General features: G+C 38.2%; 1 long non-coding RNA gene across 1 annotated transcript in view; it reads left to right on the top strand.

The window, feature by feature from the left end:
* Positions 1-1,317: 1,317 nt before the first annotated feature.
* The window catches only part of LOC129149330 (uncharacterized), a 46,009-nt gene continuing 20,800 nt past the window's right edge, over positions 1,318-26,526 (top strand). Inside the window, exon 1 of the long non-coding RNA XR_008556249.1 lies at positions 1,318-1,424. This is a non-coding gene — a long non-coding RNA (uncharacterized LOC129149330). The remainder of the gene's footprint in view (positions 1,425-26,526) is intronic.

Here is a 26,526-nt window from a genome sequence, read left to right as displayed (position 1 = left end):
AATTTATTTTGTGTGAAATATTGAAGAGTAATATTAAAGAGCACAGGGAATGAGCACTCTGGCCAAGCCCTAGCTGCACCATATAGATAAGACCATAGCTGAATGCTACCCTTAGGAATGACGTATGTAAATCTGATAGGCACCTTCTGATTGACACACTGTGATGGATAACCAGCTTGTACTCTGATTAACACTTGTGTGAAGATACATGCTACTGATAGCCACCTGGACTGCCGTGGGCCAGAACAGGCTTAAAAACGGGTCCCCGACTTCAGACATCCATCATCCTCTTGATCCACTCTCCACGCTGCCTTGCTCCACGCCAGTCGGCAGAAGAAGGGCCGAACCTCTGATCGGGAGACTTCAGTAGCCCTCCTCCCGCTGACTCAACGCAACCAGACGGCCAGCCACCCAAAGACGGATCCACCGCTGCCCGCAGAGGATGTCACTCTTCCCGGAGGACCCTGTTAAGTCTGAGCCCACGGCACCAGGAACCTTGTGGGTAATAAAGTGTGCTGTGTGATTTGCAATTGCATATGTTTGTGTGAAGTAATTCCTCTGGCAATCTTAACTATATTAATATAAGGTCAAATGATAATGCCTACCCTCAGTCCTGCTTGCTTAGAGTAGTCTCTTCACTAGCAACTACTTAATGTCCAAACAACTGCATGTTTAAGTTTATCTCAAGGGATGCCTTGGATAACGCCCCATATACTCTACTCAGACCATTTTTCTATAGGTTTGGACTTTCTTATATCAACACATGCTTTGCTGAAAATATCAATAGCTTGTTTTTGCCTAAACTTCAGACATGCTAAAAGATAAAAGTTTACAATTAAATTCTACATAAGGAATAAGAAAAAGAAAACAGTCAAAAGAATGGAAAATGAAAAAAAGAAAGATTTTACGGACCTCAGTTAGAACAAAGAATGAGCCAAAAAGAAGGAAAGAGCTGTTTAGCATGAGCTGTTTAAATCTGCACTAGGCCATGAGCTCCAAGCTCTTTGGTGAAGGAACAATGCAACCCTGGCAGCAGAATGCTCACAATGACCTCATGGGCCTCTCAGATTACTCCATGATTCAAAAGTCATGTGTGTCTGGTGTGTGTCCACCAAGGCTGGAGCACATATGATAGGACAAACCAGCCTGCCATTGCCTCGCACCACATGTGAGTAAGACAGGGTATGTTGGAAGATAATGAATCTCTATTTTTAAAATGTGCTATTTACTATGAACTTAATCCTACCTTGGAAGTGTGCTTCTTTATTCGTACCAGTTTGTTTATGTTAACTTTTGGTATATTTTAGAAACATGACATTATTCCAAGAAAATAAAGAGAGAAAAAGAAGGAAAAGATTGAGGTCAGATGAGTTTCCAATCATCTGCTGAAGCTCCCAGAGAGGAGAACAGGGACACACACACAGGTAGTGACTTGGCTAAGTGTATATTACCTGGTTAAAATCAAAGTGTTCCATTTTTTTCTAAAGATTGTCAAGATGCCTTTTGCACTGAACTACTCCACAGGGGCATTTGACACCTCCTTAGTGTTAATTCACATTCTCCATGGTCACAGAGAAGTAGGATCAGGTAGGTGCTATGCTCAATCTTTCTGTGTAACCCCTCTGCATGCCTAGGGTGGCATTTCAACCACACTTCCTACATCCGGTTTTATCTCTCACCAAACTTTCCTTTACATTGCAACCAGAGGGCTCTTTCAAATATACAAACCTAATAAATACCAAAGGCATGATCATGATAAAGACTAACTGGGACTTTAAGCAGACAATCAGTTGGGAGGGTCTGTGGGAGGAGGTGGGGCTTATGGAAGTTCTGGCATTCTACTTTATCGCAAGAACCCTACAGGAAGAATTCTACTTTATAATAAAGCTCTATGGTCCTGACTTCCCCTTCCTTTAACTTCCTTTTCCGTCCCATAAACACTCTGCATCTTGGCACCTGGCTTGGCATGTCTGCGTGCACTGGGCTGCAACGCTTTCTTTGTCCTAAATACCGTAAGTCCTTTTAGGTGATGAAACACCTAGATGATACCTTTTTCAGTTGACATTATGAAAGGAATAATTGATAAGCTGCACTTTATTAAAATTAAAAACTTCTGCTCTGAAAAGGACACTGTCCAAAGAATGAGAGGACAAGACACAGAGTGGGAGAAAATATTTTACAAAAGACATCTTATAAATAAAGGACTGCTATCCAAAATAAACAACTTCTAAAACTCAACAATAAGAAAATAATCCGATTTAATAATGGGCCAAAGACCTGAACCCATGCCTCACTAAAGATGGCAAATAAGCATATGAAAAGCTGTTCCACACAATGTATCATCAAGGAATTACAAATTAAAACAACAATGACATACCTCTACACAACAATGACATACCTCTACACACCTGTTTTAGCCAAAATCTAAAACACTGACACCACTGAAAGGGTTAGCTAGCTAGTTTAGTTAGGCAGTTTTAGAAAGTTTTAGGAATGAAAGGGGTCTATAGGAGAGGAATACATAATGGAGACTTGAAGACACCAGGCTATTTATCCTACTTGTTCGGAGAATAGAGAAATGGCATAGGTAAATAGAAATATATCTGGCCCGTGCAATTAAAGATAGCCATAAACCAAAAGGCATCTTGGGCCTGAGCAATCAAAGTGTCCATAAATTAGGCCAAAAGTAGCCCTGACCTGAGTAACTGGGAGGGCCATAAGGTAAGGCTTTCTCTGCCAACACAACTGGGAGATCTATAAGATAAATCAACAGTGACTCCAACCAACCAGATAAGGGGGAGAGGAAGTGGGGGACACCATGTGGGCCTTGAGCTTTGAAAACTAACTCTATGTAGCAGAATGACCAGTAAGAAGGGGTCAGGCTCAGACAAAGAACTGCAGCCTATTTAGTGCCTCAAGACAAAGAAAGCAGCGGCCACCCTTCTCAGGGGCCCCTCTGTCCTTCCAGGAGGGACAGAGTCTTAGGCTTAGGATTTAGAACTAGGCTTTAGAGGTAGTGTCTGCCTGTAATAAAGTTTCTGTACTTTTCACCCATCACCTTTTATTCGTGGCTTCATACTTCTAATCCACTGGGACAAGAACCTGGGAATTCAGGGCGTTCCAGTTCAATTTTCGCATTTCACCACCAAATACTGGGAAGGTGTGGAGCAACAGGAACTCTCATTCACTGCTGGTGGGAATACAAAATAGTGTAAACACCCTGGAAGTTAGTTTGGCAAGTTTCTCACAAAACTAAACATACTCATACTCCAGTTCCTTCATATTTATGCAACAGAATAGAAAATGTCTGTCCACATTAAACCCTGCACATGAATGTTCATAACAGCTTTATTCACAATTACCAAAACTTGAAAGCAATCAAAATGTCCTTCAATAGATGAATGGATAAATAAACCATGGTACATCCAGACAATGGAATATTATTCAACACTAAAAAGAAATGAGCTATCAAGCCATGAAATGACATGGAAGAAGGTTACATGCCTGTTACTAAGTGAAAGAAGCCAATCTGAAAAGGCGCCATACTATGGGATTCTAATTATACAACATTCTGGAAAAGGCAAAACTATGAAGGCAGTAAAAATATCAGTGGTTGCCAACTGTTGGGGATGGGGGAGGAAGAGCACAGAGGATGTGTAGGGAACTGAAAATACTCTGTGTGATACCATAAGGATGGGTATATGTCATTATTCATCTTTCCAAACCCACAGAATGTTCAACACCAAGAGTGAATCTTAATGTACATTATGGACTTAGGCTGATTATGGTGTGTCAATGTGGGTTCATCAATTGAAACAAATGCACCATTTTTGTGGAGAATGTTGATAAGGGGGGAGGCTGTGCATGTGTGAGGGCAGTGGCATATGGGAACTCTCTGCACTTTCTAGTCACTTTTGCTGTGAACTTATAACTTCTCTAAAAATTTTAAGTTTTAACAACAACAAAATGCAAAACAAAACAGATCACCCACAGGTAGCCTAAGAAAATGTCTTTTCCGTGACTCTTAGTATGAACTCCAATACATGTAACTTGATTCTGGCCCAAGGTCTACCTCCTCAATCTCACGCTGCCCATCTCGGCTCACTGCGTCTAAATCTACCTTCTTATTGTCCCTCAGCCAATTATCATAATTTTAAATATGTATTTATCAGAAAATGTTTTATTTAAATATATGTGTTTGCTGCTAGTCTTGAGATCCATAAGAAGAAAGATCCTATAGTCTTCTCATTCATTAAGCTACCTGGAGGCAAAATATAAATTTGATCTTAGGTTTCCTGCTTTCAACACCATTGCAGTTTTCACTCCATCCTCTCTCCTCCTTAAGTTTCTCCAAATCAATTCTGAACCTGTAAGTGACTCTCAAGACATACTATCCGGACGAATTTCCCTAGCTTCACAGCCCTCTGTTCTGGAGACTGATCTGTTCACTTTTTCACAAAGCAGGCTCCCCCACCTCCCTATTCTTTGCCCATGATCTTCCCATAACTTGGAACATTGTGGATAGCTCAACTAAATTGACACTTCACTTCTCTTCCAAGCCTTCATTGTATACTTCTCTGAATTTTATAGCACATTTACTTGTTTTGACACAGTATTACATCATAGTTTTGCATAAGTATTTCTTATTTTAACTTATCTCTATTGGAAGCTATTTAAAGATGGAGCTCATGACACCTCATGCTTCTGTACACCCTACAGCTGCCAGCACAGTGTTGAGTAGACATGAGGGGTGGTTTCCCAGAGGTGCCCCAGCCTTTATCAGGTCTCATCTCAAAAAGCAAAGCCTCATAAGTCTTGGGCAAATCTTCTACCTTCCTGAAAAATAGATGCTTCTTTTCACATTGCATCGTCTATGTGAATCCCCCCGAGTTCAAAGGATAAGGCAATTTCGGCATGCTGGGCTTTCAGGGATTTCTTTTGAACAAAAACATTCTGGAGTTTGAGCTCCATAGCATATCTTGCCTAGAGTGCAAATAATGGGAAAAGGAGAAGACATAAAGTTACAAGGAATTTGACAAAATTTTACATATGCCAGCTGTGAAAACAGGACCCGCAGCCTTCTGAGGAACATATAGCTGAGTACACTCCTTGGAATTATGTTGGATAATTATGACAATACAATTTCATGACTGGTCCAAATAAATCAGAAGTGTTTGTTCTATAGTTAAAAAAAAATGCAGATTCAAATTCCTCTAGTTCTCACTGGCAATGACAATGTAGTTTCCAAATGATTGTCTCCATAAAAATTATTCTTATTGAGAAGTAATTTAAATTTCATTTTCCCCCCAAGAATAAATGATTGACAACTGAAACCTTCAAGTGTCTGGTAGTCATTATTTGCATCCTGGGCACTACTACACTAAAGAAGACTCATATTACTGTCATCTACTTGAACAGCATATACAGAATAACCAAGTACCGTTCTGCAAGGGGCTGATTATCCAAGGAAGTTCCGGGAGAGGAACAACACCATCAGGAAAAGCAAGAGCAGTAGCAGTTATCATTTACTGAGCACCCTCCAATATACAAACATTTTCATCAATGCCTTTTCAATCCTCGCAGATATGCAAAGTAGCATTAATATTATTTTTCCCATTTTATTCTTAGGAAAAGAGATTCAAAGAGTTCAAACAATATAACAGGGGGAAAGCTTTCAGAATTTGAACTCTTGATCTAAAAAACTCTGCCCGCCTTCTTCACACATTCAACATAAACAATGGGAATGGGATGATTGCAATGAGTGCTGCCATTTCAAAAGGGGGAGTTTGAAGAACAAATAATAATGTGGTCTATGGCCATTTTAAATCACTGTGGATAGATCCCTCTCCCTGGATAGAAAATGTCTCTTGATGAGGCCCAAGTCCTGCTTCTTGGAGGAAACTTCCCAGCCACAGTTTTCCTTGGCTATTGGCTCTACTCTCTGGGATTTTCCTTCCTCTTCCTTGGCTATATTTGAAGAGGGCATTGAGGAATATGCCATCATTGGTGGATGAGCAGCTCCCTCCACTGGATTCCTGGCAGTAGGAAGTTGGAGTATCAAAAGGTCCTTGTAAGTCTTGAACTTTCACTTCTCTTTTAATCAATGCTAATGACACTTTGTAGCTCTCTCAAACACTTTCTTGGACTCTCCATGTACTACGTATCTTTATAGATTGGATTGCAGTGAACTCCATCTGGCAAAAACCACACTGCAATTCTTTCTAAGTCATGCCTCTCTCTAGAGTGCACAAAGCTGTGTTAGTGATTTTGTAGAGAGACCCTGAGAGAGTTGATAAGGTTTGAGTTCAGATGTATCAGATAACCTGATCTCTCCTTATTTAACCTAATCTTAATTCTCCTTTAAGTGGGAGAATTTAATCTTTTCACATGATTATAACTTTAATATAATGATGACTATATTTCAATATACTTGAACTTGTTCCTTCAACCTTGTTTTATTTTTTTAACTACAGGCCTGGTGCACAGATTCGTGCACATTGAAAGGAAATTAATTAGAAGGTGACTGAAGGGGCGGGACTGAGCAAGATGGGCCAGGCATGCCCTGGAGCCAACATCCAGCAGTCCCTCCCCAGCCTCCACATCTGGGACAGTGCCAGGGCTTAAAGGGTGTCTGCAGAGTGAGCAGGGTCCCTCTGGCAGGTGGGGTCCCTCAGCTTGACCTGTAGGGATCAGGCCAAAACAAGCAGTTCGACATCCCCTGAGGGATCCCAGAGTGCGAGAGGACACTCTACAAAGTTGCTGTCGCTCAGCAGCTTCTGTGTTGACTGCCCCCTGGTGGTCATTTCACATCATAGCTACCAGTTGCTGGTCAGCGGGTCACTTAGGCTTTTATATATCTAGACTAGAGGCCCGGCGCACAAAATTTGTGCACAGGTATGGTCCCTAGGCCTGGCCTGTGATCAGAGCCATCTTCCCTGCCTGTCCACAGCCGGCTTCGCCCCCCGCCACCACCCACCCCTGGTTCCTCGTTCACCATCGGGCAATTGGAGCCTGCCGAACAGGGGGGAGGGGCCAAGAGGTAGTCAGTGCATCTCATAGTGACTGGTTGAGCGGTCATTCTGGTCTTTCCACCATTAGGATCAGTTTGCATATTACCCTTTTATTATATAGGATAATAAACCATGCTTCTGGTTTCTTCTCCTGTCCCTTTATGGCTGTTGTTAGACTGATTAAATTTCACTTCATTCTTTTCCTTTGGTGATTTGGGAGATTTACATATCTTATATTATATTTAGTCTTCCGATATTCGTCCTTATATTTGTAACATGAACATTTAACATTCTATCAATGAATAGTTCTAAAATAGTGCCTGGAAAAGAGTGTACACTAAATGAATCTTTTTAAAGTAATTATGACTAATGTAATTTTTACATTACTTAAGTAACTTATTATTATCATTTTTTCTATACCCCACATCATTCCATTTTATTTATGCTTTTATTTACTTTTCTTAAGCAAGTTTTTAATATTTCTTTTATAAAGTTTCTGTGCTTGAATTTCATATGCCCATCCTCATAAATTATGAACTAGTTTAAGAATATATAATTGGGAATTTAAAAATATTTCTCCTATAAACTCAGAAGGTACTTCTTTATTTCCTTCTGTTTTCTAATGTCACCTGTGAGAAGTCTAATGTTAACCTGATTTCCATTTCTCTTAAGCAATATATTTTTTACTTTTTGAATCTTTTATTTTAAAATTTCACCACAATAGATCTATTTATATATGGGTCTTTCTTCATTCACCTAGCTCCACACTCGTAGGCCATCTGAAGGCTTATATCTATCTCCATCTCAAAAAATTTTTATCAGTTCTTTATTTCTCACTCTCAGAACTTCTATAACATTTATAATTAAATTTCTGTTTATTGCTCTTTCATATGTTCTATCCTTTTATGCTATATTTTATAATTAATTTGCATAATCTTACAGCTCATTAATTCTTGCTTGAATTATGCAGGTATGTATTAAATCTGTCTATTCAATTCTTTTTTAAATATGTTTTTATTGACTTTAGAGAGAGAGGAAGGGAAAGGGATAGAGAGATAGAAACATCAATGAGAGAGAAACATGGTTCAGCTGCCTCCTGCATACCCCCTACTGGGAATTGAGCCTGCAACCTGGTCATGTGTCCTGATCAGGAATTGAACAGTGACCTCTTGGTTCATGAGTCGACGCTCAACCACTGAGCGAGACTGGCTGGGCTCAATTCTTTATCAGTTATGTTATTTTTCATCTTCAAGACTTCTTGTTTTATGAATGAGATATAGTTTCTTATTCCACTGGAAATATTATTTATACTTATTCCAAAGCCCTTTTCTGTGTCCTTAATTGGATCTCTTTTTTCAGGTGTTATCTTTATTTAGTTCATCACCACTAATGCATGATGGTTCTCAGTGGTATGCTTATGATTGTATTTTATAATCCCGTTCACCTGTTTGTAAATAGTGTTTCTCTTTACTGTGATCTGTACCCACCATGGGAAAGGGAAAGGACAATCTAGCCAATAAGGAAGTACCTGCAAATCACTTTATGGGAGTAAAGACTTTCTACCATATCTGGGCATCATAAGAGCATCAAGGCCAGCCCGCCTCTCTGACCCAAATCCTCACACTCACTATTCCAGGGGCTCGGAGTCAGTGGTTTGTAATTTTGAAATTGGCTGTGGAGTATTCGCCTGCACTGTGACACCAATTAACTGCTCTGACTTTCCCTCAGGCATTCCTCTGTCCCTTGGCTTCAAAGTAGAGGTCCCTTAGAGATCCCCCATGTACTGCACTATTCTATTGTGCACTTTCGGGACTATCATTTTGTCAGTAACTCATTTCATATGCTTTATAGTGGTCATTTTGTTTTAGAATATTATTATGGACTTATTATTTTAAAATCTTTAATATTTTCTCTGTTTAACTTAGGGATTTGAGGATCATGTGCTCATTTTCCCATCTTGATCCAATCTCCTCTACAGTCTCATGTAGTTTATACTATTAACATACTAATTTTATTAATGTCTTTAACAGATTGTACTAAGATAAACTTTAGATCCACCCAAGTCAAAATAACACAAATTATGAATCAGTAGAGTTTAAATGGATGATGTTTTACTGCTGATAAATGAGGTTTTGTCTATACAACACCCAAACAAACCTGTCTACTCAAAGAAAAACAAAATCAGCTGAACTGATTTTAAGAGACAGTGCAATGATTTTAAATAGTTGCAGTGATGCCAGGTAGACATAGACTGGATTGTACTTGACCTATGAAGTAACTGAAGTAATTAGAGATTATGTGATAGTCTTCAGATAACACAGCCAAGTAGCCATTTGGTCAAGAATGGCCCCCAATGAGTACTTACCCTATCAAAATTTTTTGGATTTTTTTCCAGCTCATTCCATCGATTTATGACTCTGTGGGGAGAGCCAAGATAATGCATCATGCACCACCATATGAACTAAGAAATATTTACTTCACATACCCTCCAGCTCTTGCACTTACAAGCAGCAGTAACACCATAGCAAAAATTATCTCCAATCTCATTAATTCTCCTTAATATGTAACATGTGGCCAGGCTGTGTGATCCTTCCAAAATTGCATTTTCTAGAACACTGTGCTTATTAAACTCTTCTCTAAGGACATTTTATGAATAATCAGTGACAATCTGCATCTCATCCCCCATAAAAATGCTCAAAATGTAGAATGCCATCTTAGCCAGAAATGCTTCTCCATTTCTAAACTATTACACAAAGAAAAGTTTTCATTCTTTGTGATCATATCTTCGGTTCTGATGCTAGAAAGTAAAACCATCTGAAAAAGGGTGCTCCTATCTGTGTAGTGGACATCTGTAGCTTCGGCATCTGTGCTAGAGGCAGAATCTCAGCATGGACAGAGGGAATACCCAGGGACTCAATTAGATACATCAGGGTTTCTGATGAAAAGAAGCAATTTCTTTAATAACAAAGACTATTATTCTTCTTTCAAATAACAGCATGAAAGCAATTATTTTCACAGAGAATCTGGCCATATTGCTGTCATGCCCACAAAATCTATTATTATCCAGTATCCAAAAGAGAGAGCTGTTCCCCACCAAATAGTAAAAACGATATATGGATTCCACCTATAGAGGTTTCCAAATTAGAAATGATTTCTTCAGAGAAAATATAGGAAGGACTTTGGAATGCAAGAGAACACATTTCAGAGAAATGAGACAGATCTATACCACATGGGAAGGGCTTGTGGCACTAACAGCATCAAGCTTGTGTGCTATAGAGCATGTTACTACCCGAGATTAAAGCCAGGGGAGAATGTCGGAATGTTGTTTTGTGGGCACTTTTTTGAAATGCTCATATACTGAAACTTTAATCAAGTCTTAGAGCCTAATTTTCTCATTTGTATCCCATGTGGCAATAAAAAACACGTGTGAACTGAACCTGTTATTTTATATATATCAGTGGTATGAGTTTGCACAGACACATGCTCCTACTTGAAATTATTTTCCTTTTGTGAATGAACAACATCACTCTGATTGGAAACCTATTTATTTGGACACTAAACCCACTGGGGAGGGACCCTACCTAATTGAATCATGAACTTCTTTATTGATATATAATATGGGAATAAGAGGGGGAAATGGGAACCAGGTTATCCCAGGACCTAAGTCACTTCTTCATGTAAGTTAAGCAGCCTTGTAATTCTGTCCTTCAGAGATATTTCCCATTGTCTATCAGATCTACTAGGAAGATGTCAAGCTTTAGACATATTTATATCTTCACAAGTGTGAAGGCTACATCTACAGATATCCTACTTACCCAGTGACTAGGAAGTACCTGAAGAATCTATATCACCAAATTATATTAAGAAATTTAACTTCAAGTTTTTATTTTTTAAAAATATCTGTTAATGATCTTTCATGAAAGATGGAACAGTTGTATACTATTGCTCCTTTAACCTTATCCTCCTCTAGTCAATCATTTTTCTGTTCATTCAAATTGCTTTTTCACATGAAAGCTTCCTTGGAAGTTCATATTTTTTCCTATGTATAGACAGTTGAAATGTGATAGCATGCCTTCTGGTTCTACAAGTACGTACACTTGGTATCATTTATATTTTACAGAGTCCAATAATATTCTCAACTAAATTTGAATAACCACAATAAACTCTAGGAAACAACCTTCTTTTTGTCAATCTCCACTAAAAAATATATACATATATTAGCCTATGTTTTGATGCCAAATTCATGTCAGTTTCCACTCCATTTTCCTGAGTGTTTAATCTAGTAAATAGTTCATTTTTAGCATGCAATTATTTAAAAATAAAGATTTTTGGTACCGCTATGACCCCTCCTAGATAGGAGGAAATCTGGTGCTTAAGACTTTCAGGAAAAACACTCTAAATGGTACTTTAATGTCCTAAATTCATCTGAAAACATAAAAATCAAATTGGAATGAATACCAAAAGATAATGAACATATCAAGTACAATATGTGTAAATAACACCTAAAATTCATTTCTCAAAAGAAGTTTATATGACAGGAGGTAAAATCACTCATTTCCTCAGAAAAGAAAGAAGGTGAGATTGAAGAATTGGCCTAAATGATAAAAGATGTACGGAGGTCCACCGAAAGTCCGGACAGGGGTCCAGAGTAATAAGAGAAACAGGAGCTCATGAAAAACCTGGTCCACAGGTGACTTTTTCTGCAAACTGGATAAGTCCGCTGTGGTGTCTGGACACCACTTGGCAGACCCAGCAGGCAGCTATGTCTCCTCACTTTTTAAAGTGCCCTAGATTAACAACAGATTTTAATAGTCAGCTGAAGACACTGTTTTACTGTATGTTGTGTGTGTGGGTTTTTTTTCATTGTTATTATTCACTAAATTCTATAGGCAAATGCAAGGGAGAGAGCCTACTTTTGTTCTGATGAGAAATATTCTAGTGGCCCCTTCAAATGACTGGCTCCAACATTGTCCTTTATACATTCTTCCACAGAGAAGAGAAGCAACTAGATTCACCTGACTGCCTTGGCCTCTGTTGTCCAAGTACTCTTATCTAATAGGAATGTTTAGATTATTGACTCAGCACATTTTTTACTGCCCTTTGCCTACTACAGAACTTCATTTAAAAAATGTAAAATACAGACGTGGCCTCCCGGAGCCCAATCTGCTCAGCAGCATACAGGTGGTGGTGAGCTCCAACCTCAGGCACTCAGTCTCACAGAGCCCGCAAGGGCAGAGCTTACTCTGAGGGTGCTTTTCTCAGATGTGCTTGCTCTCAGGCTAATGGGAAAATGCTGCAAGATAGGTGGAAGCTCCTTCATTGTGCATGAGTGTACCTCAAAGCACAGGAACCTGAGAGGAAAAATGGATACAATGCGGCAGGCTGTGCTCTGGGGCATTACTAGAGTTTTTTACGTGCAAAATCTAGGGAGGAAACTCCATGTCCAAGACAGCAAAACTGGCCCTGGGTCAAAGGAAAAAAATATCCTCAGGTGAGGATTAATTTTTTAAAAATTGCTCTCCAGTTAAAGCATAGATTTAAAGGCTTTTCCAATAAAGATTTATTTATAGATCTTTATTTTTCCAATAAAGATTTGTAAATAAATAAGCAAATAATCCCCACTCGATCCCATCCTCATAACCTCCATTTTATGTTTATGTTTAGATTTAAATATAACACATTTACTAAAGGAAAGTGACAACTTCATTCCTACAAAATATGTTTTATTGGTTCATAACTCAAGACTAATAGCTCATGTTTTTTAGTGTGTACTATGTTAGCCAAGCATTGTTGCAAGTACTTTATTTTTCATAAAAATCTGTGAGGCAGATCCTATTGCTATCCTCATTTTACAGAAATTTAGGAAATAGAAGCACAGAGAGTTTAAGCTATTCACCCAAGATCACACAGCTTTTGAGTGGACGAGCCAGAATTTGAACCGAGGTGATTATACCACCTGAACTCTCACCCATAACTTCCATTCAGTAGTACCTCTCAATTAGAAAGCTTTCAATGAAACAAAAACGTATTTATTTTTTTAATATTTAATGAAAAGATACCATGTGTTCAGCACCTTTCTTGGGACCAGGGAAATGATAAAATATTAAATGAACAATTCTCTTCATTCACCAATTTCTAAATAAGAATTTTAAACAGTGGGAAGCAAGTGTGTTCGCCTTATAGATCTAGAAACTTGTTTGTATCCTTTAGTAAATCACTAGCCTTTCAGAACTTTAGTGTTTTCTATCCAGAAATGAGGAGGTTACCTTAGATAGTTATTTAAGGTTAGATTTGTTTCATCCTGTGACATTAAACAAAGTGTATATAGATTGCAAAATTCCAAAACTTCATAGAAAATCTCTTATTTTCAGTATCTGTTGTAATTTTCTCACACAAATTATGGAGGTGTAAAGAGAAATATCTATTCAACTAACTTTATATTATATTATGCTATTGGGACTTTATCATTATGATTGACTATATACACTTGAAGAGAATATTTCAGTATAATTTTTATACTTTTAAATCACGTTTTTAATTACAGATTTAATTCTTCTATTAGTTTAAACTGGAAAAAATATTCTTAAAAGAAAGAATGAAGTAGAAGAGGGAAAGGGATGAAGAGAGAGAGAAAGAAGTGAAGTCAGAGTTACTGCCAATGTATTTGTTTGCTTGCTTTGATTTTCATTAATATTGAGTGAAGAGAGGGTGGGTTTGGGCAGAGGAAATTACACTTCCCTCTAAAGCTTTCCACATGATTAACTTATTCTCTTCGAACAGGGATGACTCCTTCCTAGGAAGTGCCAACGCCTGTTTAGAAAGAACATCTGTTAGACAAGTGGAGATATTGGGAGATAAGCTGCTTACTCAGACAATTCGGACATAATGAAGAAATTATAATAGACTGAAAAATTAAGATTAGGAACTGGGAATAATTAGTTCTTAAGGTGCCAAATGCTGTGTTTTTGAACACATAATTAATGGGGTTGGAAGCTCCTAGTAATTGTCAGAAACTCAGCTGATAGTAGCTCAACAATCTGTCCAGAAACATTTTCTAGGTTTGCTCAGTGCTTATAAGCGACCACACACTGAAATTTTCTACCTTGTACACCTTCCAGGTACAGTACACCATAAGTCTGGTGGCTGTAAGCAGAACATAAAGATTTTATATTACCTGACCCAAAATATGGGCCAACTGCTTTAAATACGTATGTGTGTGTGTGTGTGTGTGTGTGTGTGTGTGTGTGTGTGTGTTGTAAGTGCAAAAATAGTAATAGCAACAAAAACATTACTATTTATATCTTAACTATTTCTTAAAGTTTCATATGTGTGAACTTTGTTGATTACAACAATCCTGTGAGACAGATTGGCTGTACAATCTTCCCATTTTAAAAAGAGGAAACATCTCCAAGTAGATAAGTGATGTGAGCCAGTTAAAGAGCTTAAAAATAATAAATTCAGAAATTTACCTCCATAGAATGCCTTTATACATTCATTAAACACAAAATGGGTGTCCTAGAATTCAAATTTTAACGGTGGAAGGGAACTTAGAAGCATTATCCAACATATTCTCCAACCATATTCCTACCCAAGCACACCCACATACACACACACACACACACACACACACACACACACACACACACATTTATTCAAGGTCTTTGGTTTATTACTGTAGTTTCTGGAAAACCTCAAGTTAGAATTCAGATTTCCAATCTTCCTGCCATACCACTGCTATAGTTTCCTTCTTTCAATCAACCTGAAGAGAGATAAATTTAATCTGTAATAAATTCTTCTTTTCAAATACATTGGGTGGTTCTCAATTTCTAAATTAGAAAAAAAATACATTTTTAAAAAATAGTAATAATTTCAGGTTTTTATGTTGATAAAAAATGTTTGTCTATAAAGGGGAATGAGAGAAGTGTTGGGGGTGAAGGGATTGGGCAAAAAAAAAAAAAAAGAAAGAAAACTTGTGGACATGGACAACAGTGTTTGACTGTGAGGAGGAGGGTGGAGGTGGAGGTGGAAGAGGGTACATGGAGAGAAATGGTGATAGAAAAAATAATAATAAAATAAATAACATAAAAATAAGTAAATAAACAATAAATAATAATAATAAAGATGTCATTGTGGTATCTAAATCATGTTACCATGATTACTTTTTCACTTAAAATGGTAGCAAACAATTGCAAAGAACTTGGATTAGTCGATTCGTTTGTTGACCACTACACAGGTGTTTCATACTGTTAATAATGTCCAGGACACGAGACAAGTATAAGATGTGGTAAATGTTTTCAGGAAGCTTACACTGTAGTCAAGTAAAGAATATTTAAATCCTAAACAGATTGGAATTAACCACACATGCAATGTGCTTTTAGAAGAAAGCATACCTGTGTGAAAGTCCTCACTGTCCCCAAACTATGAATCTGTTACTTTATTGAGCACCACATGGAAACTCTACATCAGCTTATTCCTTAACATTTTCAGAGTATAGTTGGGGTTAGAGACCAACCTTTACAAGCAGAAGAATAAGAGTTCAAGCTCAGCTACTCCTCTTTTAAGTGTATAACACTTTTTGTCATCTGGAGTCACAGTTGTTTCAAAATTATATAAGAAAATTTGAAAGTTTTATTGATTTCTCCTCAGGCTTGGACCATATATTCTGTATGAGATCAATAAAGATTTTCAGTTATTGATGTTCATACAATACCTGATACTTAATACCACTGCCAGAGTAAGAGCAGGTCACAAATCCTCCTGAGAAATCAAACACAATTTGAGTAGAAACATATTTCTTAATAACTTTTGTATGATATCGATACTTGGCTTATACCATAGAAAGTAGGATAAATATTCTCCAAGATTCTGACAATATGATGTACAGTCATACACTGCATAACAACCTTTCAGTATACAATGGACCACATATACCATGGTGGTCCTATAAGATTATAGTGGAGCTGAAAAATCCCTGTGGCCCAATAAGAATGTAGCTGTCATAATGTTGTAGTACAATACATTCCTCACATGTTTGTGATGATGCTGGTATAGACAAACCTACTGTGCTGCCAGTTGTATAAAAGTACAGCATGTACAATTATGCACAGTACATAAAACTTGATAATGATAATAAACACTGTTAATGATTTGTGCATTTACTATACTATACTTTTAACCATTGGTTTAGAGTATACTCTTTTTACTTATAAAACAGTATGCACTCTTACGCCCGCAGTAGCCTCATACATCTCCTGTTTACCTGATCTCTTTATTGCATCATTTTCTCTCATCCTTAATTTAATCTTGTATTGTTTGGTTCATTATGACCCCTAAACATATAAAATCCACTGCTAATGTTGCCTGTACGAGTCCACATTGAGTGACTGAACTAGAAACAAAATTAAACATGATTCAGAACAACAAAGAAAAAAATAGTGATGTTTATTGATCTCCACTAAATAGTGATGTTTATTGATATCCCATTTCATCATAGCTATGACCTTGAAGAACAAGAACAAAGTGACAGTAGCTGTTAGAAGGTCTGTTTCATTGAAGACAATGAGACTAACTAGTATTCAAAAAGGGCCTATATCAGACATGGAGAAACATCCAATGGCCTGGATTGAAGACCAGACACTGAAGCATAGTGCTGTCAGAAAATCACAGACAAAGCAAAAAGGTTGTTTCTGATGTTTTAAAAAAAGGCTGGGCCTGACTGCAATATTGAGTTTACTACTAGCTCTGGGTACTTTAAACAACTCAAGAATTATTATTCATTCCATAATGTGAAAGTGAGTGGTAAGTCTGGGAATGTTGGTGTGAAGGCAGCTGAGGAATTTTTGGAAACTCTAGATAAGCTGACTAAGGAGGAAAATTACTTGCCAGAGAAAATATGCAACATGGATGAAACTTCCCTATTCTAGAAATAGATGCCTGAAAATACTTTCATCCATAAGGAGGCCAAGTAAATGCCAGGTTTCAAGGCTTTGAAGGACAGAATAGTCTTGCTTTGGGGCGGTGTTGTGGGCTACAGATTAAATCCTTTGTAATCTGGCACAATGAGAACCACAGGGCCTTCAAGCATGTCAGGAAGGAACTATTATAATCCTTAATTTTCAGATCAAGAAACTAAAGCACAAAAATTTTGACCCAGTCATATTTTGAGCAATTCAAAATTTCTACTATCTTCTAGTAATTTTTTCCAATAAGTTATCAAGGATTCACACAAAGATTTACACACAAATATGTTGAGAGCAGCATCATTTATAATAGCAAAATCTTGGAGACAACATCTATGTCTAATACCGGGATACTGGCTGAGTAAATTATGGTTACCCATACAATAGTTATGCAGCCACTTAAAATCAGTTCTCAAAAAACTCACAAGGGCATAAAAATGCTAAAATATACCATAGTGTGAACAAAGCAATATGTAGTATATGAGCTCAAATTTGTATGTAAAAATTAGGTTTGTACTAGTAAAGAGCAAAATGCTGGAATGATACATATCAAAATGTTAACAGTTACCTCTGGCTAGAGAAATTATTAGGACACTTTCACTTCTCATTTTATACTTTTCCATGTTTTAACATTTTTTTATTAAAAACATTTATTACATTTACTTTGAAGTTGAAACAATTGTGATATAATAATAATTGTGATATAACCATAATAACTCTAAACCCTAGCTACATGCATTCTATTTTTCTCCTTCGGTTTCTACTACTTATTTAATTTGTTCATTTTTTTCCATTTTTTATTTGTAATTTTCCATTTTCTAGTTGTGCTTTTATTATAAAATGCCTTAAGTCCTAATGGAAATCTATATATATAAAAGCCTGAGCAACCGTTCAACCATTCAACCAGTAGCTATGATGCTCCATGACCACCAGGGGGCAGATGCTCCAACCAGTAGGTTAGCTTGCTGCTGGGGTCCAGCCGATAGGGACTGGGCGAGACAGGCCGGAATCCCTGGAGCCCTCCTGTGGTCCCTCTCTGGCCCCGATCATGCACAGGTGGGGTTCCTCTGCCTGGCCTGCACCCTCTGGCAATCTGGGACCCCTCAGGGGATTTCTGCAGACCAGGCCGAGGGACCCCACTGGTGCATGAATCCTTGCACTGGGCCTCTACTCTAGTATAAAAAATCAAAATGTACATAGTTTAGTAGCCTCTTCTGAAACTCCCATTACCAGGTCTATAATACATGACTAAAATAACACACAAACTTGAATAAATGGTTTGTTTTCACCATAGGCAAACCTATTATACTGTCTTTTTTATGTTTAATCTTCCATCAGCTGAACATTTTATATAAATTTTCACAAAAACATCATTTTATCTGAGAACATCTGCCAGAACACATTTTTCCAGTCCTGGACTTGAAGGTTAGTATAAATATCACATACATGCTCTCCCAGAGACTCTGACATATCGTAATATCCTTATATACAACTGGTATGTGCCATTCATTTGCATAGAAATCTAATCCTTCTAAAGGCATTTTAATATGCATTATTTCAATTAATCCTCACAACAAGCCCTCCAAAGAGGTATCACTGGACCCACTCGACAGATAAAAATGTCATGGTCAGAACTTGTACCTGATTCCTGAGGCCGTTCTTTTTCTAATGAAAGCATATGATACTTTCCTTAGCAGAACTAGTGGATTTGGCAATGCTGACTCCACAATAATTCATGAAGCAGTGCTTTCCTAGAAGCATTTTGGGGACCACCAGAATTTTTGCTTCAATCCAACTGAATATTGTTTATTACAATCATGAACTTAGATTAAAGATTGTGGGAGCTCGAATATACTGTCTGCATATATATCTGCTATGCCAGAAAGAACTTTGCTGAAACATGTGTTCAGTGTATATTAATGCACAAATCAAAATCACACACACACACACACACTCACACACACACACACACTCACACACACATTCACACACAGAAGCTTTTCCTATCGGGAATAATTAAGCTGAAGATGTATTCTTCCTTTAAGATGAAATGCAGACTTCTCACTAAAAGTCAAATCTTCCCTTTCAAAATACAAAATAAAATGTTCCCTTTTTTTTAACCCTCAATGGCTAGAGATACACTTTTAAAATATTTCTGTTTGAGAACATCCTTTTGCCTAACAATTCCCTGGAGACTCGCCTCCCTCCCTCAGTTCTCATGCAAGTCTTTTCAGTCCTGAACAGCCTGCTACCTTTACAAGGAAGGCCTCTTCCTTCTCCCTCAGAGTTCCTCTCCCAGGAGTTCCTTGATGACACTGCTTTCTCCCTAATGGCTCCCTGAACAGTTCACATTCAAGAATTATAACCAATTCAGCCTGTCCTCTCTCCTCCACATTTGTGCCATCCACGTATCTTTGAAGACACTCCTAACACAACTTATAACAATATCTCTTGGGCATGACAATATTGCCGAGTCAGGTTTTAGCTTGTCCTTTAATGTCTCTACTATTAGGTACAGGAAAGTAGGCACCACTGCACTTTAACAGAGATGGTTCATGAGCAATGACCTCAGAACCAGAGTATGACCTGAGCAGCAGGATAATCAGTATGACAGAAAATCAAGTGCAGTGGAGAATGGAAGGCCTCGCCCTGTGTGACGGCAACCTCGTTAAAACCCCTAAGACCTGCAGGAAATGAGACTTCTCTACTTACTCTCCTCCACTTTTCTTCCCCAAATCATTTTAGGATAGGATTTCTACTGAAGATACCAAGTAAAAGATTATTGCATAAATATACAAGCACTCAGGTGTCAGGATTACAGATGTACTGAATGCATCATATTTGAGCTCGGAGTTTCTGAGACATGTTAAAATGTCTGTCTGCCTGTGTGTCTATCTTAGGAAAGTGGTCAGAAAGGTTGGTGCTCTCAAACATCACTTTGCATTTGTGCAAAGCATTAACCGTCATATTGAAAGATCCATAGTTTAGCCTTCTTTGCTTTCACATGTGCTTAGCTTTGACTTGGCCAAAAAAAAGGGGGCATTCTGCCTCCAAAAACAACAGTGGTTGTATTCTGCATATTCTCATCTCTTCTTGATGACACCCCTGATTGCACCTAACCTGCCAGCAGAACTGGACTGGAAAACAAGAGCTTTCATTTGGCCGCGAGAACAAAGAACAATTGTTTCTGTTAAGCAGCGAAGTTTCTAATGCAGCCAGAGGTTATAGAAAAGAATCCCCATAAGGGTAGAAGAAAAAAAAATCTTCATCATGTCAGCACTGTCAGTGACCAAAGCCATATTCCAATGTATGACCTATGGCCCTCAAAGCAGAGGAATATTTCTTCCTCTATAAAGTGAGTGTTATTTGATTAGATGAATGTTTCTCTAATAAATAGCATACTAGAGGTCTTTCGAAAAGCTCTGAACAATCCTCTTATCTGGAGCCAAATAAAAGATATATTGGCAAAAACAAAACTTTCATCCAAATTAATAATGTCTTTATATATCCCTGTCCAGATCTGCCTTGGCTCAACTGGGAAGCATTTCCCCAGTAATTGTTCTCTAACCACCACGTTTTAGAGCAAAGCCAGCGTCCTCTGTGGTGAAGTTACCAGGCCTCTGTCTTCCTGGTCATCACCACTGTGTGACATTCATTAGTCAATCACACAAAGAAGGCAGATTATCTCACCTGTCAGTACAAAGGAATTTTAGATCCCATTGAAAATTAAAAAATAAAATATGACCTCACTTTATTACAGGATATACACTGTCCCCTCCAATTCCTTTTCATCTTCACTACTCTTTCTCTTTTTGAAATCTGCTTTGTTAGCAAGTGAAAGAGTCTCTGCATATTTTGAAAATGTCATTGGTTAAAAGGAAAGTCCTGGTGGTACTTCAGGAGTTTGGTTTTGTTGATCATCATGGACCATGACCTTCTGGGCAGGCACCACCCCAGAAAGAAAAAATCATGGCTCCTTTTGGGCACTAAAAGGTATCCTTCTTGGTGGTTATTGGAGAATTAAGCAGGCAGATCACTCCCTCACCTCCCTATCTGAGATTCACTGTGCATTCCAAGATCTCCGGCAAGGTAGTAAATGGGAACATGAACTCTTATTGTAATACATGCCACAACAATTTGAAGAGTGAACAAAAAATAAACAGCACACTCCTTGAGTCTTCACAATTAACTAATTTCTCTCTGAGATCAAGAGAGAATGAAATGTGGATTCAGGTATCAACTCTATAAATCCATAAATTTACTTCCTAGACAATTAGGGCTGACTCCGACCAGGTTTCCTACATCTAGAATGGGCTTAGAGTAGGGTGCCACATTTGTTGGCATGGATAAAATGACTTACTGAGGAAAACGCACAAAGATGAGCTCAGAAACCAAGGACAGAGTTGAAGTGTCAATTATAAAAGGGGCCAGATTCAGGAAAAATGAAAATAACAGCTATGTGTCCCCATTGTTTACTCTGTTTACCCATTTCAATCTCACAACAAGCTCATGGGGTGTTATTTTTAAAGGTGTATGAGTTAGGGTATAAAATAAGCAGCTGTAACAAAGAGAGTAAGAGCACTATGGCTCAGAGCAAAAGTCTATTTCTGCCTCATTAAAATTCCAGGGACTCTGTTGCCAGGGCAGCTCTGTTATCTCAACTTGTGCTCTCCATTTCTGTGCCTAAAGTGGCTGCTGCCATTGTCACCACCATCCAGCTAGTGTGAAGTAGGACATGGGGTTCAGGGAAAGTAGTGGGCCTTTGAGTAGTGCCAGGAAGTTGCACCCACCACTTCCTGCAAACAAGCAGGATCTAGAAAGATTCACTGAACCGTCTTTGTACAGGGAGGAGATTACAATGTATAGGAAATGTATGGGTGAGCTAATTGCCATCTGTCTGTGTGCTCTTTGATTAAACATTGGCCTCTCTGGACCTCTGCTTCTTTATATGTATAATTTAAAAGTCCAACTATATTATTTCCAAGACCACTGCAGCTCTGAAATGTTGTGACTATATTTGAAAACATGCACGTGTAAATATTAAAACCAATAATGTACTACAGATTAGGAATTCAGAGAAACCAGATTTTGTCCAATCTGTCGCAGGCTGAGCTTTGGAGAAGCCTCCCCTTTTCTCTGAATTTTACCGTTTGATGGCCACATTATCCAAGATGAGTTTTCTCTAACGTAAATCCCATAAAGTGCTCTGAGGAGAAAAAAGGCTTTATGGCATTTTAATTAGAATACTTTTGGTTGCAAGTTGGGGGAAAATAACTAGACCAAGGAAAGGGGAGAATGTTTATAAGGGATATAGAATGTCACATGGAACCTAAGTTCAAGAATGTGAGTGGACTCAGAGTCAGCGAGATCCAAGGACTCAAATGCTCTTAGGACTCATTCTCTTCCTCTCCTCCCTGCTTCATCCTTCTCTTTCTTGGTAAAAACCAATTTCCTTCCACTTTTCATGGTGGGGAGAAAGGCTGAGTATGATAGTTTAGCCACAATCCAGGTACCCACACAAGATTGGCTCAACTCTCTTTCATTTCTGAATTCAAAAGTCCTGGGACAGAGACTCACTGGCCCTGCTGAGTCAGGTCCTGCCCAGAAACACTGCAGACAGCAGGGTCTCACTGCAACACTGCTGCCTCTTTACATGCCAGAGGTGGCTCTCAGATGGCGTTCTGGGCCCATAATCTCCTAGGGTGCACTACATAGACCTAAAAAATGCTGCCTCGCTCTACACACTTCTTAGGCAGTCACAAAGCCTGTGAGCAAAGTTAAAGCTACAAAAACCTTAAACAGTTTAAATTCATATTTCTCAACCAATTTCATAACATTGAAAAATGTTTTATACATATGTGTGCATAACACATTTGAACATATGACTATCTATGATATATTTGAAAATTCTTCCCTGGAAATTGATCTCTGTCACTAATCCCAACTAACATTACTCCATAACAGTCACTCTGTGGCTCATCAACACTATTGCATAGCTGTGTGTCTCTATATTAGTATTCTGGGTGCCCTGGAAACCCAATAAGAGATGTTATCCCTTTGAATATTTTGAAATCAGGAAGAAATTAAACAACACGCAGTACTTGGGTTTTAAGGCAGAGTAATACTGTGATAAATAACTAGTTCACCGAAGCACTACAATTAGAGAAAGTATGGCTATCCTCTAAATATTGCTGAGAAAAGACATTCTCTTTGCACAGGGAATAGCATTAACTAACAAACCACACCTCAGTAGATCATTTCCTGTCCCCAAAATGACAGAGTTTAGCACAGTGTGACAAAGAACACATGATCAGTACTTAACTGGTGCTGCAGTAGTCTTGAAAGGAGAAAGGAGTAATCACTCCTGGTTTGAGTATGAAAGAAAGAAAGGTTTTAAAAGATGAGTAGGATTTTATCAGACAAATATTGAAGGCACGTCTATGGTGAAATTCTGAAATTAGGAAAAAAGCATGTACGATGGTACAAAAGCTCAGGACTCATCACGACCATGATAAATTATGTAAACTGGTCATAAGCTACAGTCTAGGTGTGAAAGTAACAGGAAGGGGTAAAGAGATCATGTCTGAATTTTGGAGGCTCTTGAATGCTATCTTAAGGAATTTGGACTTTACTATTATAAGTAGCAAAGAGACTTTAATAGTTTTACATTGTTTTGTTTTTGTCAAGGAATTGTTTTGGTAAAGGTACTATTCAAGAAAATGAATGCATCAGTGCTGTACTGGAGAAGGTAGAATGTTCAGGCAAGAGGAGGAGTTTCTCTCCCCTTCCTTGATGTGGCAGGCTGTATTTTCCAAAGATGGATACACTATTCCAAAAGCCCCATGGGCCTACACTGTGACATGACATTACTTCCATCAAGTGGTGGGGTCTATATCTTCTCCCCATTGAAGCAGAGGACTTTTGTGAGTGCTGCTGACCACTAGAGTCCAGCAGAATTGATGATATTTTGCTTCTAAAATTAGACCAGGACATGAGAAGCATTTCTGCCTCACTCTCTTGAGATGGTAGTTCTGGAAACTCACCTACCATGTTGTGCAGTCCAAGCTAGAGGCATATGAGAGAACATGCAAAGAATGTAGGTGTTTCAACTGACAGTCAAGATCTCAGCCAACAATCAGTATTAACTTCCAGACCCCAGATGCTTCCAGATGTCCCCAAACCCCAACAACAGAACCATGCCCAATCTTAAAGTCTTCTAGCTTTGGGCCCCTAACATTGTGACCAGGCAGTTCCCTGGGGCTAAGTGAAATTATATTATCATTGTGGGAGAGAGATGTGAACCATCAGCTTGGGAATCTGGGTAGAGAACCCCAGAACCCACTACAGTCTACCCCTTGTACTTTTCAGAGTCACTCCTTCTCATAGTAAGTTCACCCCATTTGGAAAGAGTTTCCACTGTGTTCTGATTGCTCTTGTTTTCTGGGAAAACTCACAAAAAAACATGTTAGTGGAATGAACAGTCTCCACTGTTGCTGCTCTTGGACCTATAAATGATAATCAGCATCCCCCTTTCTACTACCCTTCCTAAATTCCCTACATCCTTGGCTAGACGTTCTAATCCATGCTAATTCTAATGACAAACAGACAATCCTCTGCTTTCCAATGAGTTTGCAAGGAGTTCCTTTCCAAAGGAATAAACATTCTCTTCTCCTGCCTCTAAAATTTAGAAGGAACTTACATTTTTTCCTCCATATTCTCCTAGCCATTTCCATTGAGATAGCAGGAGCATAGACTAGGCAGATTGCCTAGTAGAATGAACCAGACCTTCATTTCTGTGTGCCTGAATCTCTCTTACTGTGGTCGTCTCAGGCTATGACTAAGGGGCATGGGAACATCAGGATATGTCCAAATAGACCATCTAAATACAAATGTTATTCCTGCCCTGTGGTCTAGCAGCAGCCCTACCTCTTCCTGATGATCAGAGGCAATGTGATGATTCCATTCTTGCCTATTGCCTCCTTGCTACAAGAAGCCTAGAGTGATCAAGGGGTTTAGCAAGCATTGTGCTTCTTTCTTAGGGATAGGTAAGATGCAAATGATCTGTTCTTTACTTTGGAGAGGCTATCACAGCAAGCCCCAGTCTATTAGAATTTGAAAAACTTCGCTAATGTTGTGGGGTTCTTGAATCTGCATTGGGTTCATCTCCTTCCTTCTGCCTACAAAGCCTCCCAATGTACTTGCTCATTTGGTTCAATTACCATGATATCATCAATGTAGTAGACCAACAAGATGTAGTAAGATGTTCTGTGGAATGTCCAGATATAACACAGCCCTAGGGAAAGATTAGAAAGGTGTGCTGTTGTCAGTGAATGCAAACTGCCTCTGATTTCCTTCTTAATAAGTTTATGATCTTGGGAAAGTTATTGTGTTTTTGTTTTGTCTTCTATAAAATAAGGGTTATACATGGTACCTATATCTTAAGTTGTTATAAGGATTTTAATAAACTAATAGATATGGAGTATCTCACTTGCTTCTGATAAACAGTAAGTTTGAAAATTAGCAAATATTAAACATAGTCGATGTTCTTCATTGTCTTCTACTCATAAGTAGCTTTTCTTTTTTACTTGCACACAAATTAAAGAGGTTGATGTCAGTCTAAAGAGAGGTTTTCACCTATTTGAAGAAATCAAAATAAAGAGTTCTGCACAGAAGGAGCGATGCCTCTTAATGGTCTAAAAAGCCCAGGAGTATATCATATGGCCACTCATAACCCTTTCTTCATCTACCCATCCACTTTAACACTCGGACCTTTTGAAGAAACACTTTTCCAAAGCACTAATCATTACTCACAGGTTTCACATGCAGACTCTATTGAGAGGTTTATTGCTCAGTAGACAGTTATACAATCTGCCTCAATTCTAGAATAAGTAGGTTAAAGAATTTATAATAATCCTCCAACAGCACTTCTTTACTAAATTCACTTGACAAGTCAACTTCCTACTGGATACATTACACAGGCCATAGAAGGGAAGTGACCGGCTTCTAATACAAGGGCAGTGCTCAGTCTCCCTCCCCTATGGAAACTGCAGAAATGGAGTCATCTGTTCTCCATCCTCTGGAAGAACATGGAAAAAGTTCACAAAGGTTGTCCGGCTCAAAAAGAACGCTACCTAAGAGAAAGTGTATTATGTGTTTGGTTAAGTCCCAATTTCACCAGTTAGGTATGAGATCTTGGGGATATTAAGTGCTATTAAATTCAGTTTTCTCAAATGTAAAGTGAAGACATTAATAAGGTTGTTTTGATTTAATAAAATAACTCCTGTAAAGTTACAAATGATAGCTAAGCTACAATAACTACAATCATAAATGTTAGCCATTACTAAGACAGTATATGCTGTTAAAGTTACTACTTATTTTCATTTCTACAGTTTTTAACTACCTAGATTTGGAGTCTCTAACTGACTGCTATGTTAAAGATTGCTCCCCTGTTTAGTTTAATGTATAATTTAACACAACAAATTTCTGCATAAGAAAAGCTTATTTTTAAAAATCCCTTTAAAAGGTTTTTATAAAACTGAGATAATCATGGTATTTAG

This window comes from Eptesicus fuscus, chromosome 6 (assembly GCF_027574615.1).
Source record: "Eptesicus fuscus isolate TK198812 chromosome 6, DD_ASM_mEF_20220401, whole genome shotgun sequence".
Lineage (NCBI taxonomy): Eukaryota > Metazoa > Chordata > Mammalia > Chiroptera > Vespertilionidae > Eptesicus > Eptesicus fuscus.
This window is presented reverse-complemented; position numbering and strand designations above follow the sequence as displayed.